The following is a 19,355-nucleotide window of genomic DNA, read 5'->3' as shown; positions in this document are numbered from 1 at the left end:
GTCTCCGCGTGGGCCCCGCGAGGCCTCCTCTCTGCCACCAGCCCTTTCTCGCCGGTGGACTTTCTCTATCTCTCTCTGTGCTTCCTCTGTGCTTCTCTCTTGTGGCGGGAGAGGCATTTACTTTTATAGGGTAACAGTGGCCAATCAGTTTCAAGCGCGCGATGCGGGCTGACTGGCTAACATCAGCTGTTGCTTGGCAGACTATCTTACAGAGCGGGTTGTTTAAGTCGCCAGCGCAATCAGGGGGCAGGAAGCAGGCGCCAACTTGACTCACTCGATGGGAGGGGCAATCTAGCTCAGGCTCCGCTCCCACCCACAGGCCCTACGTCCGCCAAGTAAGGCGACTGGTGTCGGCGGCTCCCAACATCTCCCCCTATTTTATTTACTTTGAATGAATGTATGCATCGCAGCCCGCCCTGGATCGAGTGCAGAGGCTTATGCCCTGTGTTGAGGCCCACCGTAGGCCCTTGGCTTGGACCCTGGTCGGCCGTCCCTGGGTCCACCAAGGCCTTGAGACCCTCGTCCTTTTTCCAGGGCCAGGAGTGAACTGGACGGAACCTGGATGCACATAGGCATGCACTCATGCCCCTCCGTGTGATCCCCTCGGAGAGGCATCTAGATCTGGGCAGATTCTAGTAATCCAGCGGCTTTCGTGCGCCATGGGGTAGGGCCTGGCTTAGGTCGAGTCATGCTGGGGAGGCACGCTCTTACCCGTCATTGACTCACCTACCCTGCTGTGTGGTGTCATTAGGGAAGGAATGCGGAAGACCCGCCACACCTAGACCCAGTCGTAGGCCAGTCGAGCGAGCCATTCGTAGGCCTGGGGGTCATTGTGCCCATCACGGGCTGCTGCCAGGGCCGCATGGGCAACCAGGCGTACTTGACGCCAGGCCGCCGCAAGGTGCCCATTAATAAATGATGTAACCCATCGGAGCAAGAATGGTCCTACAAGTAAGAGCAGAAGCAAGGAGCACAGGGGACCTAACAATGGTAAAACATAGGGGAGCAAGCCATTCCAGGCTCCCCAAAAAGGGATTGTCCTGCAGTTCTTTTAGGGCTCATCTTGTTGTTGGGTCTGCGGTTGGCCTCTGGTGGAACAGGCCTGATCTTCAGTCGAGGGACTTGTCGCAACCTCTCTGGGACCCACAGTGGTTCTCGTCCCGATTCCTGCAGAAAAACACAAACCGCGCCTCGGTTCCAGCTAACCACCGGATCCGGGCCCATCCATTGTCATGCCATAGATAACCGCGCCTTTGGAGGCAGGCCTTGGCTTACTCCCCCTTTTTGTTTTTTATTTTTTTTTAATTTTTGGTCTTTTTCGTTTTTTTTTTTTTTTTTTTTTTTTTTTTTTTTTATCGGTGCCAGGGATCGAACTCGCGATTGCCTGCTTACAAGGCAGGCGCTTATGCCGCTAAGCTAAATCCCCAGCCCCCGTTTCCTCAACCGGCGTTTTTCTCAGCCTGCTCGGCAGAGTAGCCGCCCATGAAAATACCGTCCGCCCCGCAGCGCAACGTCATAGGACGGCGGTCGCGACAGAGTGGAACGGGGCGTCACTTCCTGTGCCGGCTGAGAGAAGGGAGGGTTCCCTGTAGCGGCCTCTCGGCAGGGAGCCGCTTCTGGAGAAGAGCTCCAGGGCGGAGCGGATGGCTCTCTATCTCCTCCCCGCCAGAGAGCGCTCGGGGGCCCTTTTTCCTCTCTCTGCTTTTTTCGAGCGGCGCACGCACACAATTCGCGGCGCAACTCGGCATAGGAGTCAAGGCACGCATGTATCATTTCCCACAGGGGGCGAATAGCCGGCGAAATATCCCCTTCCAATTCCGCCGAAGCGAGGTCCCCGCCTAACTTCTCCCATGACGGCAGGTTTAAATGCCCCGTGGGTAAAAACCAGGGAGCCACCCTATCTATCTCTGCTATGAATAGTTCTAGTGTTTTTTGACCTACCCTGAGGTCTCTAGCTTTTAAAAGCTTCCTAAGGGCCTTTACCAAGGGCCGCGCCTCCGCGCTCGGTAAATTACCCATCTCTAACCTCTAATGGCTGTAACTCACCGCGTGTGACTTAAAGAACCCGTCACCTACGCGTGAGCCTGAGGGGAGTCTAAAAGCCCTGTAGGTGCGCGCCACCCAGAGCCCAGGCTTATCCCCAACTCACCTGTCCGGCAGCACCACGCTGGAGCATTGCACACCACCGCTGTGTCTCGGGGTTGATCAGTCCCCGTACGGGCCACCAAATGTCGGGGTCGCTCCCGGCCGGCAGGAAAGACACACGACAAAGTCTGGCGGTGTGCAACCTTGCCTTTATTTGTCTCCGCGTGGGCCCCGCGAGGCCTCCTCTCTGCCACCAGCCCTTTCTCGCCGGTGGACTTTCTCTATCTCTCTCTGTGCTTCCTCTGTGCTTCTCTCTTGTGGCGGGAGAGGCATTTACTTTTATAGGGTAACAGTGGCCAATCAGTTTCAAGCGCGCGATGCGGGCTGACTGGCTAACATCAGCTGTTGCTAGGCAGACTATCTTACAGAGCGGGTTGTTCAAGTCGCCAGCGCAATCAGGGGGCAGGAAGCAGGCGCCAACTTGACTCACTCGATGGGAGGGGCAATCTAGCTCAGGCTCCGCTCCCACCCACAGGCCCTACGTCCGCCAAGTAAGGCGACCGGTGTCGGCGGCTCCCAACAGGTTATGCTTGTGAGAATGGAGTGTCGTGGGGCTAGCTGGAAACCTACCAGTGCTGTGAGTGCTTTCCCTCCCTTGTGGGGCCCAGCAGAGGATGCACGGGATAAGGCCGAGAGGCTGGACCGGCACCTGACTTCCAGCCTCACAGCTACAGCTGATGCTAAAGCGCCTGGGCAGAGTCATGCTCGAATTGCTTACAGCTAGTGCGGCTTCCTAGCTTGAGGAAGCGGCTTGAACTCCACTCCATAAACAGTACTATACAGGAGACCAGAGAGCCCAAAGAAAGATGTGTGTGCCTAGGCTAAGAAAGAGGGAGGGCTGGGCATGGTGGCCTATGCCTGTAATTCCAGCACTTGGGAGGCCAGAAGAATTGCTGGGTGCTCAAGGCCAGACTAGGATACACAGAGAGTTCAAGGCCAGCCTGGACAACATAGTGAGACCCTGTATCAAAAAACAAAACACTGAAAAAAACAAAAGAAAAAGAAGGAGGGGTTTATATCTCTAGTGATGGACATTATCTGGAAATCAGGTGTTTCAGATTCTTGTCCTAGTCCTTAACTTTTTTGGGTCCATAATCTACCATTAATATGTGGGTTCATGCTTGTTTTTTCTTTAAAATTTTGCTTATCTTTTAAGTCTGTACCATCTTTTTCAGTAACTAGGAAACAAAGATGTCAGGGTGAAATATAGGTAACAAATTTTTATTGAGTGCCTAATATATAGCAGGAACCAAAGGAAAAATTTAGCTTGGAAGAAAAAGCTATACTTTGTGCACTAAAAGAAATAGGCTTATGCATGAGATGCTGCCCTCCTGTAATCCCAGCACTCACCGAAGGCTGAGGTAGGAGGAATTCCTGTCCAGTACAAGCACCTTAATGACTTCGTAAGACCTTGTTTCAAAATAAAAAATAAATTAAAAGAAGGCTTGAGACATAACTGTGTCTCACCTATGAACACACTCACCCGGTGAGTTCAATCACTAGGAACATTTCAACACAAAGAGGCTTTATGTTAATCAATATATGGCAGATGGTGAAACCCTCAAGGTCACAGGCTATGTCTTGCTACTTTTTAAAAAATCCTGTTGAAATAGATGTGAGGCACTTAATAAATGTTGGATGAATGAATGATGGAAGTTAAAAAAATAGATAAATTCCAGTAATTCCTTAAAAGCCATTAAAAACAGAGCCCACTGAAAACTCATGAATTATTGAATAAAAAGCTTATACATATTGCTTGCATATTGTCTGTAAGCTCTTATTAGCTTATGGAAATCCCAATTCCTACTTCTAGTACATTTTTAGAAAGCCTTGGGTTTAGTAGTTGTCTTTGGGAAGGAAGGAAATGATTATATTGGCCTGTTCCACTGTTCTCAGAGATTTGGGAACATACAAGACACATTCATGTTGTTTTTTCCAGAGGAAAGTGTTCTTTATTAGAAAGTATTTTTACTTTTGTAGAAATTTACAAATAGTTCTTAACAATATTGGTATCTGCAGGCATGAAAATAATAGAACTATAGTTAATATTGAAGTAAGTCATTTTTAAAAAGTGCCAGGCCAGCGTAGCTGCCCCAGTGATTCTTTGTTGGTCCTGAGATAATCTGCGGTTGTTTTAGACAATTGCCCGTTGTAAGTGCATGTTTTCCCACATAGCTTTGCAATGCACAGATTATAGGTTTTCAGATTCCCAGGAAAATGGTTGGTGCTTTTCACAGGAAGGTTTCAGGTACTGGATTTTCTTTATTTCCTCTGGCAATCAGCTTGTACTCCTGACCTAGAAGGCATACTTAAGAGTTTAGACAGAGCATTTTGTATCTTTCCATCATGATAGAAGGAGCACATAACCTGGAAAGAAAACCTTGTCTTGCAGAAACATTTTTTTCCCTAGGAAAAATGAAAAAAAAAAGTTTTGTGCAGTTCTCTGGATTAACCTGTCACTCGATATGTTCAACATTGCAGCTTAAATCCATCGCATTGAAAATGGAGCTGTTTCTTTCTCCTGATCTCTCTGCAGATGTCCTTGGCTATAGAATTTTCTAGATTGTAATATCAAAAGCTCCCTCCATCCTGCTGCCTCTCTTGCTCCCCTTAATTCAGCCTTCCTATTCATTTGTTATGGAAGTTTCCAGTTACTGTGATGCCGTCTATTTTAGTAATTAGAACTGCACCTGTGTTTTCCATGTGTCTCTGTTAGGAGGGCTCTTAGTCTTTGGAAAGGTAGGCGTAATAAGAATTTGAAGCAAAAGCAGAGTGCAATGCGTGGGGAGCCAAGATCATGAGTAAAAAATAATGTAAGAAGTTGGTTTCAGAGATGAAATCTACATAGCTTTTTCTGTTTAACATTTACTATTAATCAAGCTATCCAGTTTTATTTCCAAGTGTAAAATTTTAGGGTTAAAGTATTTGCGATGATTTTCTAGCACTTGCTGAATTATGCAAATGAGTTACACAGTGTTCTTTACCTATACACTGTTCTCACTTCAGTTCATATATATAGTTAAGAATAATAGCTACCCACATTGTCCTTTTTTTTGGTTACTGATATTTACTAATACTCAGTTACCAGGTGCTATATGAATGAGCAATACTGCCAGGAGACTGTAGAGGGCAACCTGCTACTAATTTTATTTCCTTTTTCCTTTCCTTTTTTTTTTTGAACTCCGTTTCTCTCTGTAATAGTAAAACTTAATAATTCAAGCAGAGCAGTGACATATTTCTTCAGGGAAACAAATCCCATTTTCTTTTGGTAGCCAAGTTGCACAGTAAGATTGGTTGGTGATGGATGAAGTTGGATATGAATTGCATTTTTAGTGCTGCATTTAAATACCAGCCTAAGTGGCTTACGCATGCTTTTGTTACACTTTCTGCTTGAATTGCAGCACCTTGAGGAATATTTTAGAGGTCTTAACTAGCTACACTCTCTACTATGAGCAAAACAATAATGATGATTGCTTTGAAATACCACTTTGGATGACTGGTTATATCTATTGATATTATTAGTACTGAATTCATGAAAATACTTGGTGCATTGAGAGCCTTCAGAACATAAAGTACAGTCAGAATGAGTGTATTTTGAAATATTGGAAATCCTGCAATGAATGTAGAGCCTGGTCTCTATTGCTATGATTTACATTGTATTGATAATTATAAGTATGTTTAAAGGGCAAAGTGTTAGAATATGATAAAAATCAAAGCTTGTTTTCTTTTTCAGTCTACTCATGGAGGTGTGTACATTTCCTCTCTCTCTCTCTCTCTCTCTCTCTCTCTCTCTCTCTCTCTCTCACACACACACACACACACACACACACACACACACACACACACGAGGACTGGGGTCCTTGGTTCCTGGCTTTCCCAGGATCATGCCGTGATGGTTCTCAGGGAACTTATGATATCGCGGTTCCTGATGAATGGCTGGGAGCAGGTGCAGAGCCGGCAGGAAGCTGTCTGAATATTATGACCTTGTTGGCTGACTGCCCTTGAGCAGTCATGCTCCTGAACTTCCTAATAGCTACAACCTGCCATGGCTGCCAGAGCTGCCCAAGCATGAAGTGCTCCTGCATCCATCCCAAAGTCCCTGAGTCCCCGAGTCCCAGGACTCTCAACCTGAGCTTCTTTGAGTTAGCTGTGAAACAGCTCAGGTACTTGTATGGTTCTCATCCACGCAGATGCCCACTGTCTCAAGCTGAAAAAGGGGTATTGTGCACCAGAAAAATACAAAAGCGTACCAGATAACCCAACAAAGTGGCGCACTGGGTTTGTTCAGTAAGCCCAGGGAAGATTTATAATTTGTTGCTGTCTCTTGCTACCGCAATTGCCCTGTGACAGAGAAATATGGGTTCTTACTCTTTTGCTAATCGTAACTTCACATCTTCAGTGGCAGTGTGTACTGTGGGAGATGGGCTACATTTTAGTGCATCAAATACTGGTATGGCAAAAAAATATTGTATAATTAGCATTTTCCCATATTTCGATAACCTGATCATTGGCACACATATTTTGCAACAAAATTCTAGCACAGCAAGAGATTTTAGTCTTTCATAGCATACTTATTGTGGAATTCAATTAGAAATTGAATAAAGAAAGTTTCAGAATATATACTGTGATATTTACTTTAGTACTGAGAGACTGAGAAATTAAAAGCTAGCTGAATATAGGTAAGATATGTATCTCAATTTTGGTGGAGTGAAATACAAGGCATGCTCTGTTTTAAGTTTCTGGGTACTGAATGCAGGAGCTCGCACATGCTAGACAATGGTCCTATCACCGAGCTATGTCCTCAGCCTGTTTTAAAAAAGAACTTGTTTCAAATCCTGTCCTCTCGTATACTTTATGCACCATCTAGAGATGCATGTAAGAGAGCATCATTTACAACTGATGTAGACTGAGGGCTTGCAGTCATTCTTTTGGGGGTTAATTTTTATCAAGTTCAGAGTTAGGATATGAAGGTGTTTTATGTTTTCAAAAAGACCACCTCGTGAGGTATTCAATTACATAGATATTTCCAAATCTTTGTAAGATTTTATTCCACAGATATATTTCAAGTAGTTATTTGGACCACATATTTTTTATAAATCCCATAGAATTCTAGGTAACCCATTATTCAGTTTGATTATTGCATCGTGTTGGTATGATGGACAGTGGCCACTATGTCTAGTGATGTTTCTAGAGGAAAAGTGAGCCAGGTATAGTACTTCAGGGTGCCAGCGGTGGCACATGCCACCCTGCTGCCTGTGGTGCTGGGGTCTCCAGTCCTATTATTTCTGTGGGTCAGGGCCTGGGGAGTTAGCGGGTCTCCCAGACGAGGAAGTGGTGCAGTGATGTGACCCTCTGCAGGAGGAACATGCTGGGCTTATTGCTTCTATGTTTCTTCCGGCTCTAGGGTTTGGCTCGCCAGCCTGCCTTGCCATAAATATGACATCAATTGCTTCTGAGCAGGGACTGGTTCCTCCTCCCCCCACCAGTTTTACAGCATTTTTACATCATTTTCTTAACTTTATGGCCTCAAAAGTCAAGTCTGAACCTTTCTGTAGCTCACTGTAGATAACATGTCCACACTGACACGTCAGCTTCACTGTCTTAAGAAAGGCCTAGCAGATTGGCACGGCGCAGTCCTGGTGTGCCTTCCTGGGTTACTGAGGACGAGGCTGGGGGAACTGGTGGGTTCCTAGCCTTTTCTTTCTGACACTGCTCCCTGCTGTGCTCCCTGGCTGCCCTGAGCCAGGTGGCTTTCCTCTATTCTCCCTTCTGCTGGGATGTTTCTCACTTGGAGTCAGCTGGCCATGGACTAAATCTCCTTTAAAATGTGATCTAAATTAACCCTCTTTCTCCTTTAAATTGTGTCAGGTATTATGCCCCAGTGACGGGAAAGATGACTGATAGTGAATTTTTGGCACCGAAGCTGAAGCATGATTCATCTGCTGAAAGACAGAAACTGAAATGGGGTCTCCCTGGGCATTGCATCATGGGGTCTGAGGGCAGGGACAGGACCGAGGCTTAGTTAGTCTCATGCCAGGGATGTCCACCAGATTTCCATCACAAAGGTGACTGGGGGGACAGGAGGAAGAAATAGCCCTTCACCCCCCACCCCAACTTTGTCTTTCCACTATCAGTTCTGGGGTGAAGTAAAAAAGAGGAAGAGGCCTGGTCCATCAGATTTCCAGTGGCTCCTTGGCTGTGAGTCACATGTATGGTACAAAAGAGGCCCTCAGTGGAGGTTCTGCAGAGTGGCTGGTGTTTGTTGAGTGGGTATTTGTGCATGTCTGTGCATATATGTAGGTCAGTTGTGTCCACAGTGTGGTGATAATTGAAATCAAGGCTACACATTGCAAATACTGAGTAAGAGTATGTTCCTGATACACAGAACTCATAGCATTTAAATGGTGAGCATGAATCTGATGTTTCATAAACTTCACTTATAAAACCTCAGAGGAGATAAATAACATCTCCTTAGTTTTGCAAGTGGAGGAAAAAGGGGAGAGACCAATTAACCCAAAGGTAAAAGATTTGCCAGAGCGGCCGGGGCGCTGATGACTGACATGTCTCCCTGTAGTGATCAGAATATGATGTATTATTGCTGACCCTGAAGATTAGATGAGCAATTTTGGGGAATTCCTGCTCCCCCTTTTTCCATTCTTCAGTGCTTCATATTCTTTTTGTAGATGGGGGTGATGTGAATTCTTGTTTTGTGAGTGGCAGGAGTGAGTCATGAGTTTGTCTTTCTGTTTAGCAGGGTATTTCTGCTCAGACACTCTGATCTGGGACTTGATCTGTTTGGAGAATTCAGACCCATTTTTCCAGGGATTGTAAACCCTTGAAGAAAGTGGATTTTTGAGGCTGACATCTTGTTCATTTATCAAGTAACCAAATCTGAGTTCGTTCTTCTTCTCTCTTTCTTTCTCTCTTTCTCTTTCTTTCTTTCTTTCTTTCTTTCTTTCTTTCTTTCTTTCTTTCTTTCTTTCTTTCTTTCTCTTTCTTTCCTTTCTTTCTTTCTTTCTTTCTTTCTTTCTTTCTTTCTTTCTTTCTTTCTTTCTTTCTTTGTCTTTTGCAGTTACTTGAAACCCCTAGGATTTAAATGCCTCCAACTCAAGATTTTCTCTACTTTTGCATTGCTCTGAGAATCTTTAGACTTAGTACCCTTTCCCAGGATGCCACTTTTGTTTCTTTGGTAAACACCCACTACGTGCTTGCTGTGTATTGTGCTTTGCAAATCACCAGGGAAACTCCATTTTCTCTCCTTCGTAGCATTTGCTTAAAACTTACATATTTGCCCCCCAAAGTCATAATTCTGTCCTTACCAAGAAATTTTCCTTGATGAAGCAGAAGCAATTTACATTATGCTCTTCAATGATCAAACTCTACCCACCATCTATAAGTATCAAATAAATTTTACCTTGCAGGTATTGACATTTTTTCTTTTTGGCACAAAGTCATTTCTCAGGTTTATGTATCAGTTTTGTCTATATATAAAAATTAGCAGCATACTATGAAAAAACAAACACTGCTGCTTAAATGAATTTAGTATGGCACCAAGGTCTCCACTAAACACCACTGGTACTGCTAGACAGCAAGGAGATATTTCCCCATCCATGTCACGAGCTGTGACCTAGTTTATATATAACTCTATTTTTATTCTTCTCTGTTGTCCTAGTTGTTTTCAACCTACGATGTACACTTGTTGCAAGCCACCCTGCCATGGCTATCACGGTGTGATAAAGATACAGATAATGTCTGTCAAATATTTTGAGCTTCCTAGATTTAAAGCTATCCATTTGTTATTATTTTATACAGTCAGATTATCATACTAAATTACTTCTGTGAAATTGGGTAAGATTTTATTCCTTTTAAAATGACATCATAAAAGCCACTTTTCACTCCGAGACATTCCTTACATCTGCAAGGTAGGAAGACATGTGTCACCTTTGCACTGCTTTATAGCTGCTTCTCTTCTGGGTCTTATTTTGCTTAACAGTGTGGAACTGACACAAAGGGAGATCATTTTTTGCAGGGTACTTGTGCCAAAGTAACTAAAAAACACAATGCCTCTTCCAAATCCTTGGGGACAGTTCCCAAGGCTTTTGCTAGGCAGCACAGCTTTCTGTTGCCTGGCAAAACATCTGAGAAAATCGTTTTAAAGGAGGACAGATTTGTTTTTGGCTCACAGTTTTAGAGGTTTCAGTTCATGGTTAGCTAACTCCATATCAAGCTCAGAAGCAAAAATTGAAGCAAAGTTGCTCACCTCATCTCTCTCTTTGGATGCTGAGAAGGAGAGAGAGAGAGAAAGGAGAGAGGGACAGAGAGAAGAGGGCTAATGGAGCTGCACTTTGCTGATTCATGATGTCCATCTAAACTGAGTAAAAGAACCCTGGGCAGATTGACTATAAGAGCAGCCAGTGATCTGAAAGCTTCATAGGTGCCTGACCTTGCACAGAGCTTCTGTGTGGTTGGAATGCAAGCTCTTACTCAACAGACTCATTGCTATTTCCCTCAGTGGGTCTATGGAGCAGTGATTTCCTGATGTTTTAATAGGTGTTTCTAGTAATAAGACTTTCATGTTCAAATGTAAATTTGGGAAATGTCAGATTATACAAATTAAGCCATTTTTATTGCTTTCATTGATTTCTTAGCCTTTAATACAGACATATTCCACACTTCTTCTAACATTGGATCTTAGTTTCTGAAGGTCACAGTAGTGGCAGTATTGTTCACTAGAGCTTGGCTTGGGGAATGTTGGGGTGTTCACATAGGCAAAAGGGTTTTACACAAGATCCAGTGGGGTGGGGGAGGTTCTGGTGAAAATGCAGTGAGACATATTTTCATGGCTCTCATCAGATCAATACTAACAAAACTGTTAACATTTTCTGGGTGCTTCCTGTGTTCTAGGACCTGGGCTGAGCGTTTCAGGTACAGGAACTCAACAATCTCCGTAGCTACCTTATGAGATAGGTGTTATTATAATTATCTCCATTTTATTGATAGAGAAAGTAAAGCTCGGTAACATTAAGAGATTGCTTGTGACCAAGCAAACAGCAAATCATGGAAACAGACTTGCTCACTCCTGCTGAGATTGCTAACCGTAACTCTGGATCCTGTGTTCTCTCCTTATTTTGCTTCACAGTGAGTTACCAACCCAAAGGCGAGATCGTCCTTCCTGTTGTCTATCTGGTAGGATGAGGGTTATTGGAGGAAATCTGGCAGCCCCTGAAAAGTGTTCCATAAGCAGAGACAAGGAAGGACTTGGGAGAATTCTCTCCTGCAATTCCAGAATTTTATTTAATTTTTCTGATTTAAGTTAAGGTGCCTCAGCTGGATACTTCAGCTGTGTTGCCAAGTCTGGGCATTTCCCACGTCAGTTCTGGCTGTCTCAGGATGTGGGGGAAGACATCCAGAGATGTGCCATGTGATATTTATGCTTGGGTGTCTAATTTATTTCACTTAACAAAATGCGTCCATTTTCTTGTGAATGACTTAAATTTATCCTTCTATATGGCAGAATAGTATTATATTGTGTATAAATGTCATGTTTTTATTCCATTCATTCAATGGTCATCAGGCTGCTCTTCCAGATTTAGCTGAGTTGTACTACTATAAACAGGGTTATGCATGCATCACTATAATATGATGTCCTTTACTCTTTTGGGAAGATACCTAGAAGTAAATAACTGGTTCTAATTAAATGTCTAATTTTAGTGTTTTGAGAAATTCCTCTATTGATTTCCATTGTGGTTGTACAAATTTAGAAGGATCTTTTTTCCCCTATAACTTTGCCAGCAATTGTTATTAATTTATTTCTTGGTGATAGCCATTCTTTCTGAAGTAAAATGGAATATCGATATTGTTTTAATTTGTGTTTCTCTATTGACCAGTGATGTTGAACATTTTAAAAAATGTACTTTTGGACATTTGTATTTCTTCTGGGAAGTGCCTATTCATTTAAGGTGCATGTTTTTTGATTTGGTCTTTTATTTTGGGGAGTTGGAATTTCTTTGAGTTCTTTATATATTGTAGATATTAATCTTCTGTCTGAGGAGTATGGAAAATTGTTTCCCATTCTGTAGGTTTTCGTTTCACTCTATTGGTTATTTTCTTTATGCTAGAACTTGGGCTGAGCCTATAGGTACAGGATTTCATTAATCTTCAAAGTTGCCTTAGGAGATATGTGTTGTTATTATAATTATTTCCATTTTATTGATAAGCTAAAGCCTAGAAGATTAAAATTAAAAAGATTGTCTGTTACAAAAAAGATTCTGCAGAAGTTTTTAAATTAGATACTTGTTGATTTTTGATGTTACGTCTTATGCAGTTGGGTTTCTGTTTAGAAAGTCCTTGGATATGCTTATGTCTTTAATCATTTTATCTGTTTTATCTTTCAGCATGTTAAATATTTCTATTTTAGTATTTAGGTATTTGATCTATTTTGATAGTATTGTGGTACATCATGTGATACTTATGAGTTTAGTTTAACCTTCATGTATGTAACCAGCTTTCCCAGCACTATTTGTTAAAGAGGCAGATATCTTTCCTCCAGTGTATGTTTTTGACTCATTTATCAAAGATCACATGGCTGACTGTGCCCAGGGTTGTTTTGGGATCTACTGCCAGTACTATGCTGTTTTTATTACTATGTAGCTTTATAATATAAGTTGGCATCCGGGATTGAGATATCTCATACTTTGTTTTTGTTGTTCAGAATCCATTTTCCTATTCTGGTTTTCTTCTAGTTCCATATACATTTTTAAAATTGTTTTTTTTTTTTTTTCAGTTCTATGAGGAGTTCTGTTGGCAGTTTGATTGAGATTAAGTTTATTTATCTGTCTTGGTAGTATGGCCATTTGGACAGTATTTGTCCTGCTCATCCAGGCACAGGGAATATTTTTACATTTTCTGATGTTTTCTTCTGTCTTTTTCAGAGTGTTATAGTTTTTGGTATTTCCTTGGTTAGATTAATTTCTACATATTTAATTTTTCTTGAGGTTGTTGTGAAACGTATTGTTTTCCTAATTTTTTTTAGTGGGTTCATTATCGGTATACAGAATCCTACTGAATTTGTGTGTTGATTTTTGTAACCTGCTACAGTACTGAATTTGATTATTGTCTTTAGGAATCTTTTGGTGAACTTTTTTGAATCTTCTATGTAAAGAATCATGTTATTTTCAAATAATGATAGTTTGACTTCTTTCCAATACATGTCTTTTTTATTTCTTTCTCTTGCCTGATTATTTTGGTAGTGTTTTGACTACCATATTGAGTAAGAGTGATAATAATGAATATTCTTGAATTTAGAGGGAAATTTTAGCTTTTTCCCATTTAATATGATGTTGGCGATTGATTTATTATCAATGATTGTCAGACTGAAATAAGGTCTTTCTGTACTTACTTTCTTAATGTTTTTTTTAATTATGAGTGTATGTTGCATTTTGTCAAAGGCTTTTCCTGCATCTTTCTTTTTTTTTTTCTTTTTTAAAATTTTATTTTAAAGAGGATAAAACCAAAGAAAACAAAACAATAAAACCAATAAAAAACCCCAGTGTAAGTGATACAGGACTTCAAAACAACATGAAACCAACAATAGTTACTATAATGCCTCTTGTTGTTTTCAAAATAGATTTTACTGCATCTTTCAGTACAATCCGATACAATCTTTTCCTCTGTTTATGTGATGTATCACATTTATTGATTTGTGTATATCAAACCTTTTTTGCATTTTTGGAATGAAACCTACTTCATTATGAAGTGTGTGATCTTTTTAATGATTTGTTGCATTCTGTTTGTCAGTGTCTTGTTGAAAACTTTTATGTCTGTGTTCATTTAAGAGATTGGCCTTAGTTTTCTTTTTCATTTGGGTCCTTGTCTAGTTTTAGGGTCAAGATAATGCTGGCTTCTAGAAGTAGATTTGGAAGTAATCTTTCTCTTTCAATTTATTAAAGAATTTGAGTAATATTGATGTTAGATCTTCCCTGAAGTTTCTGTAGAGTTCAGTGGTGAATCCATCTGTTCCTAGGCTTTTCTTAGTTAATAGAATTTTTATTACATTCCCAGTTTTATTGCCTGTTGTTGAGATGTTCATGGTTTTTATACTTTCTTGGTTTAGTTTTATTAATATCCTCCCTTGTACTAGGTTTGGATTTAGATTGTTATTGTTTTTTTCTAGGACATTGAAGTAGAATACCAGGTTGCTTATTTGGGCTTCTCTGTTTTTCTAATGTGAGCATTCCCAGAAGTAAAATTCTGTCCCAGCACTGCTTTCATTGTGTCCCATGGAATTTGGTATATTATACTAGCATTATGGCTTAACTCTCAGACTTGTTTAATATATTCCTTTATTTCTTTGGTGACCTAATTATTCAAGACTATGTTATTTAATCTCTAAGTGTTTGCAAAATTTTGGTGGTTTTTCTTATCATTGATTTCTTGTTTTAGTGCACTATGATTTTATAATATATCTAGGATACTTTTGATTCTTTTGTATTTACCTAAGCAAACGTGATTGGATAGTATGTTGTCTATTTGGGAGAAATTTCTGTGTGCTGCTGAGAAGACTGTGTATCCTTTTGTAGTAGGGTTGACCACTGTGTAGACATCTACTAAGTCCAAATGGATTGAAGGCAAGTTCAACTGTGCTATTTCTTTGTTGTTGTTGTTCTGTCTATGTGTAAAATTGAGGTACTGAGGTCCCCCAATATGACTGAACTGATATTTGTTTGATTTTTCATGTCTAGTAGTATTTGTGAAGTTGAGTGTGCTGGTATTCTGTGTATATGTATTTACAATTGTCATCTCTTCCTATTAAATTGTTCCCATCACTAAATTGTAGTTACCTTTATTGCCTTTTCTGCTCAGTTTTGTCTTGAAGTACACTTTGCCTGAAAAGAGATAGCTATCCCTGCTTGCTTTCAGGGTCCTATTTCATGGAATATTATTGTTTTCTGTCCTTTTATGATTTCTGTCCTTTTATAATCAAAAAGATTACGATTCTTTTTGGATTAAATGTTTGTTTTTTATGGAGCATCCCAGTCAGTTTTCTTTTTTGGTTCAATCTGCCAGTCTGTTTCTTTTGACTGGGGCCATTTCATTGATAAATGAGACTCTTATTCCCAAGTTTGGCATTTTTTTCAAGGTTATAGTGACTTTAACGAGACTCTACAGTTTTCTATATGCTGGAACAATTCTGTGTACACTTCATGTAAAACTGGAATTACACACAAGGCACTAAACTCTGCTCATATTGTCCTAATGGTGTAGCTTTCCATACTTTGTATTTCCTGTGATACTATATACCCTCTGTCCATAGCGGCAGTAAAAGTAAGGTAGCATTTACATCTCAGAGCAGCGGCACAGGTGAAGCCGTTCTGTACAGTTTTGAACACCACTAAATAATAGCAGGACATTGCTTTAAAATGTATTTAATGATGAATCTGAAGAGAATTCAAAAATTGTTCTTTTCATGGTGCTAAAAACTTTATAATCCAAAAATCAATGACTATTCTTCTGCTAACCATTATACTCTCCAAAAGATCCAACTAAAAGAATAGACAATTGTCATTTCAAACCAGACCAAGACTATTATTAGAAAACACCCAAACAGTGTAGATTCATCTTAAATAAAAAGTTCTATCAATTACTGTTCACTGGTACCAAAATTCTCAATAATTCAGTCTGGTTTTGGAATAAGTAGTGTGGGCTGCTATGGTTCTGGGGGACAAGAGCAACATCTCAGGGTAAAAACTTGAACCAGTGGGTACTGTTACTGACAAACATTCTTCATGTTTTCTTTGTGTCTTCCTCCCAGCATGTGTGAGGTTTACTACATTTTAAATTTGGTAGCAATTTCTAAATAAAACCATGCTCCAGACCTAATTAGTACAGTGCTCTATAACTTTTAGTTGGATGACTTGATCTCTAAGGAATTTTCGTTTTCTGAGCAATCCTGAGACTGAAGAAACAAAGAATGAAGTTTTTGTAGTGTGCGGGTAGACGGAAAGCAGCTGTTCAGTTGTGAGGCAAGTTTCCTGTTTAGCTTTTAGAAATTAGTTGGGAGAATAACCAAATTCTCTTTAGATTTTATTCCTAGGCTTACTTTGAAATTGTAATTCAGAAACACAATTTTGGTTATTAGAAAAGAAATGATAAAATGGCTTTGAAAAGTAGAAAGAGCCTAAAGAAGCTGCTGGTAGGTAGAAGTGTCTATATAAGGTGACATGGTCTCCAGTGCACAAGTTCAGATCTGGGGTACTTGAAATGAAATGACAAAACTGGGTGGTGCATGCGGGGGATTCCCTATTGTTAATTATTAATCAATGTGTCCCGAGGTGGCTGCCTTTCACAGCTTCCCTCACTCTGTCTTCCAAGATTCAGTTGCTCCCTAAGCAAAGCCAAAAGCTGAAGTACTGGAAGAATGATAAGGAATTTGAAAAAAATGAGTAGGATTAAAAAGGAGTAAGAAGAGGAGAGGGAAGGAAAAACAGGCAGCTGGTCAGGCAGAATATTTCTTGTTCTACTGAAATAATAAAAAATAATCTTATAGGGGCATAGTGGCATACTCCTACAATCCCAGCATTAGGAGGCTGAAGCAGGAGGATCATTGCATGTTCCAGACCAGCCTGGGCTACAAAGTGAGCCTAAGCCCAGCCTAAACCACCTAGTGAGTCCCTGTCTTAAAAAGACAAAGCAAAATAAAACAAAAACTTTTAAGCATTCATTCTTTTCATGTCAGGTGCTTCTAGGTTAATCTCTTCACTCTCAGGTATCATCACATTTGACTTTCAGTCCTGGTATGTACACTTCTGAGAGGAGAAGTGTAAAACTTAGGAAAAGCCCGTGGGTTTCTCATGAAGTTTAAAACTGAGCTGGAAACTGGAAAGTACTTGTGTGTCAAAACTGGTAATGGCAAGTGGCAGAACAAAACACCCGTGAAAAGCTTTCACAGCAAGGGGGAGAGAGGCCTCAGTACTGACACTGGGAATTAATAGTCATTTGAGAAAGGAGGTTCTGGGCATTGAAGCTGGACAAAAAAAGGGGAATGATTTCAGCATTTAAATCTTCAATGCACTTTAAAACAAGAGTAGCTAAATATTAAATAACTCCAGATTAGAATGGTAATTGAATTTAATATAAGCAGGGAAGAGAAAGGATTATGTAGGAATTTGATTTTTGAACAATGGATAATTACTGTAATTTGGGGGATGTATGGGATCTTTTCCTTGATTATTATTCTCATAATAGTATTTTCCTGAATTAGCTCAAAAGTTACCAAAAACCGTAACAGTGATAGTAAACATCAGCTCATAAAACCAAGCCAAACACGACAGCTCATAAAAACCAACCCAAAGATTGCACTTTTTCTTTAAAGTGATTAATAGCCTTTCATTTATTATTATTATATATTGCCACTAAAAGAACAGGAATGCATTTTCATCAGCCTCTTCATAGACTGTGGAGATTTGTCTTTGAGCTCAGCCATTTTTCTCAGAGGAAAAGCCTTATTTTTGACTACTCGAAATCTCTCTTTACCTTGATTTCTAACTTGTACCCCACACTTACATGTTGAAAATAACACAGGAGCCCCACATTCCCCCTATGAGTTTTCTTCACATCTTGCTGTCTCAAGACCCCACCTATCTGTTGATGTGATTGTGATCCTGTTGGTGGGAAGAGAACAGAGAAGGACTTAATGTTGACCACCAGGTGATGAATTTCCTTGTCACCCTGGCCACTGTGGGAATCTTGCTCTTGTTAGAATACAGTCCTCCAGATTGCTGAGCAAGGCAGACAACTGAACAGAGAGGAAAAGTGGGGGACCAATGGCAGGAGAGTAGCATGGTAGAGATGAGCCAATGCATCTCCATCGTAACCATTAATGTAGATGGCCTCAACTCACCAAGAAAAAGAAATGTGGGCAGAGTGGGTCAGGAGACAGGATCCATCAATACGCTGTATCCAAGAAACACATTTGATTAGAAAGAAAGTTCATGGACTGAAGGTCAGAGGAGACAAGACAATGCCCCATGTGACAGGGACCTAGAAAAAAGCAGGAGCAGCTTACCCATCAACTGCAGAATACATAAGAAGGATATGGTATTTTTATAGAATGGAAAGTTACTAGGATATGAAGAAGGATAATTTCAAGGCTTTTGCAGGTGAAGGGATGCAACTTGAGATCATACTGATGGGTGAAACGATATGGTGAACATTGCAATGTCTCCCTAGTATAAAAATCTGAAGAAGTTAGTAGGATCAAAAATGTACAGTAGACACTGTGAAAGGGGAGGAAATGTCTAAAAAGGAAAGGTGGTAGCCATTGCTAATTTCCTATACTTTATTTTGAACTCCTATATCATTCTCATTGTTTGGTTTGGTTTGGCTTTATTCTATTTTGTTTTGTTAGATGCTATTACATCTGATGGTATGGGCAGCTATTTTGAAAATAACAGGATATATGATGGTATCCATTATTGATTTCCTGTTATCTTATTTTGAAGTTCTGTATCACTTTCACTGTTTTGTTTTTTATTGGTTTTATTCTGCTCTGTTTTGTTTCATTTTATTATGTCTTAAGGGTTGCACAGCTATTTAAGGTAACAAGAGACATTATAGTAGCCTTTGTTGATTTCCTTTTATCTTGTTTTGAAGTCCTGTATGACTCTCATTGTTTTGTTCTGATTGGCTTTATTCCGTTGTTATTATTGGCTTTATTTTGTTTGGTTTTATTCTCTTTAAAGTAAAAAAAAATACACTCCCCCATTCTCCATCTCTGATTAGAGATAATGTCCATGGATTTCATGTCCTCAGGTTCCCTGGATTCACTCTTCTGGCCATCCCTGTTTTACACTTCTTACTTTCTTGTACAGGAACCTGCAGCCTTTTACATTTCTTCCTCCCAAGCTCCCCGCTGCCTGTTCTTCATGCCTCTGCCTTATGATGCTCTGAAAACCCAAAACTCTTCTGATAGACTCCAGAAATTTCTCACCTCTGTCCAGCTCCGTCTTCCACCAGCCTCTTCCATGCATGGGTGGCACCGAGTCTTGGTTTTCAATTGCATGTCTTCTGTGTCTCTTCATATGTGCTCAAGCTTCCTTCTCAGTTCCTTTAGGTTTATTTCTTATAGGACGCTAAGTGGTGTCTTTTCAGTGAGAGCGTGGCCCAGCGTTTCCTTTCCTCTGCCCCCACAGAAGGATACAGCTTCATAGTAG

At 40.7% G+C, this 19,355-nt stretch overlaps 1 protein-coding gene across 3 annotated transcripts in view; it reads left to right on the top strand.

Annotated features, from left to right (window-relative positions):
• The window catches only part of Dcdc2 (doublecortin domain containing 2), a 166,441-nt gene that overhangs the window by 66,742 nt on the left and 80,344 nt on the right, over window positions 1-19,355 (top strand). The gene's annotated exons all lie outside the window — the stretch shown is intronic.

The sequence above is a fragment of the Cavia porcellus genome, unplaced genomic scaffold (genome assembly GCF_034190915.1).
Source record: "Cavia porcellus strain 051 isolate PalLab524CR breed Dunkin Hartley unplaced genomic scaffold, mCavPor4.1 scaffold_13, whole genome shotgun sequence".
In the NCBI taxonomy this organism is placed as follows: domain Eukaryota; kingdom Metazoa; phylum Chordata; class Mammalia; order Rodentia; family Caviidae; genus Cavia; species Cavia porcellus.
Note: the sequence above shows the minus strand (reverse complement) of the source record. Positions and strands in the feature narration are given on the sequence as shown.